Genomic DNA, 2,940 nt, shown 5'->3' with positions numbered 1-2,940 from the left:
TCGAAGAACGGAATACTAAACAAAGGGAAAACGTGCGGGTGAATCAATTGGGTGACTCTCCTAACAGACCAGGTCTATATACTTGTCATTGCTGCTTCCGGAGAATTCAGAAACTATCCAGAGAGAAAGGGACATCACATTGCACGGAACATTTTATAACAGGATCTTTTGTGTGAAGACTGGCATCCAACCTATTAACATTATAATAAAACAAGTCTATGCATTGCAAACGTCACGTGGGTTGTAAACAAAGTAGGAAGTCCTCCTATACACCAAACGCATAACAGTGTTAAAGCGCTCACCTAATGCATAGTCGGTCTGGGATCGATCTCCGTCAGGGGTTCCATTGGGCTATGTCTCGTTCCAACCACAACTGGAATACCAAAGGCCGCGGTACGTGCTATCACTTGCTACTAATTGGAAAAAAAAATGTTTCCTATTTAAGACTATATGTTAAAATTATCAAATGTTTAAAATCCAATAGCTGCTTATTAATATTTCAGTGTGCTCTAGTGGTGTCGCTAAACAAAACAAATCAACTATAAATTTGTCTATAATTTATGAGGACAATCGCGACATTACCAAACCATCAATTTGACTCTTTTGTGTAGAACTACGATTTTGAATACGGTAGCTCTCTTGTTATTCAGACTGCATAGCAGTAAAACGGAATGCGTTGCATATTCACACTTGTTTGGTAAACATATTACAAGGTATTTTTATTTTTATTTTTTTAATCTAAATTTTCTTTGGTCGTCTATATGATTTTGAACTTTGCAATTTTATTTAGACGAAACACTTCAGAGAAGATAACAATCGCATCAAAGTATTCACGAGGTAACTGTTTTCTAAATTATTGACCGATGACTTACATAATTAATCCAGTATCTGAAATATAACGGTAAATAATTCCACACATTTTTATCAGGGTGATAATTCAGAGAAAAAAAAAACCCACATGTACAATTTATGACTGTTTAACTCCATCTGCTGAAAACCACAAACTCCATGGGTTTAGTTTCTTTTAGTTGATTAAAACCATATGGTGGTGAGCGACATACACGTTTATAGGGACGGAACAAATCAAACGAGAATATGATAATTCTACTGGGCGAAAACATGGCCGACGAAACACGGCAGACAATTGGAAAGTCGCGATGCCAGGCTTCCCTGAGGCACCTCGCGTCATTAAGGTAGAGAGGTTATTAATTCCCGAGTCCCAGGGCTATTCACTATCGGTGCATTTACTCATCGGCGTAAAACATCAGTAGTGTTTGCGTAATTATTATTCATTTCCCTCAACACTACTATGGCAAGTCTCCGTGTCTGCTCACAGTCTGCGATTGGGAGTTATTACCCATCTGGTCCCCGCGCTAACACGCCAGATGATGAATCCGTAACGGGAGTCAATGTCCCCCACGATAGCACTGGAGTGGCATCAGAATGACTTTCACAGTGGAATGTCGCTCTGTAGTAGTGTTAGGTTGATGTGCGATATGTAGCAGCAGGAACAATCGCCCTTCTTTTATTATTGATTGTTCCTTTTTTATTATTCCATATTTTTTCTTTTATGGTCTTCATTTTTGTTTTGTTTTGTTCTTGGTGTTGTTGTTGTTGTTGGTGGTGGGTTTTTTTTTTTTTTTTTTTTTTTTTTTTTTTTTTTTGTGCCGACCAGTTTCTCAGCCCAAAAACACTTTATGTGCATGGAAGTAAGCTCTTTCTAGACGTTGTTTTTTTGTTTTTTTTGTTTGTTTTTTTTGTTTGTTGGATTGTTTGAGTTTTTCTTCTTATTATTATTTAATGATGTTTTGGTAGTTGAAGAAAAAAAGGTAAAAGGTTTATGCCATCTCATCACATTTTAAACTCCCGCAACATTTCGTTTTGATGTCTGAAATATCGTGCTACACGTAGCCCAGTGGCAAAGCGCTCGCTTGATGCCAGGTCGGTTTGGAATCGACCCCCGTCGGATGGCCCATTGGGCTATATCTCGTTCCGGCCAGTGCTCTGGTATATCAAAGGCCGTGCTATTCCGTATTAAAGGCCGTGGTATGTGGTATCCTGTCTGTGGGATGGTGCATATAAAAGATCCCTTGCTACTAATGGAAACATGCAGCGTGTATCTTCTTTGAGACGAAATGTTTGACATCTAATAGTCGATGAGTAATACATCAATGTGCTCTACTGGTGTCGTTAAATAAAGCAAACTGTTAATTTTAAAACACACACACACACACATACCGACAGGAGTGAGGGGAGAGAGAGAGCTCGAGGATGATACAGAGAGAGAGAGAGAGAGAATTTCGAGCGAGGAAGAGGGAGAGCGAGGAGAGAGATCAGAGAGAGAGAGAGGCGAGAGAGGAGGGAGAGAGAGGGGAAGATTTTTTTTTTGAGAGAGAGGGAAAGAGAGGAGGGAGGAGGAGAGAGAGAGAGTGAGAGAGAGGAGAGAGAGAGAGAGAGAGAGAGAGAGAGAGAGAGAGAGAGGAGAGAGAAAGAGAGAGAGGGAGAGAAAGAGAGGAGAGGAGAGGAGAGAGAGAGAGAGAGAGAGAGAGAGAGAGAGAGAGAGAGAGAGAGAGAGAGAGAGAGAAGAGAGGGAAAGAGAGGAGAGAGACAGAGACAGAGAGAGAGAGAAGCTCCACAAAGAGTCGATCACTGAGGGAAAGAGACGCGTCTGTAGAAAACTGGCACGTGGAAAGTGCTGCTGAAGTACAGAAGGAAGGAAAAAGGAAGGACAATGGTGTTTGTATTTTGAACTGGACGTGGAAGTGCTGCTGAAGCACAAGGAAGGACACAACACAGTTTACGACGTGACACATGGTATATGGTATATGTGTTCGTCGGACTATGGTAAGGACCACACTGATATTGAGGGAGAAAACCACTGCTGTCGCTGTCGTGGGCTACTCTTTTCGTTTGCAGCATAGGGTATCTTTTATACGCACC

This window comes from Gigantopelta aegis, chromosome 8, assembly GCF_016097555.1.
Source record: "Gigantopelta aegis isolate Gae_Host chromosome 8, Gae_host_genome, whole genome shotgun sequence".
Taxonomy (NCBI): Eukaryota; Metazoa; Mollusca; class Gastropoda; order Neomphalida; family Peltospiridae; genus Gigantopelta; species Gigantopelta aegis.
This window is presented reverse-complemented; position numbering follows the sequence as displayed.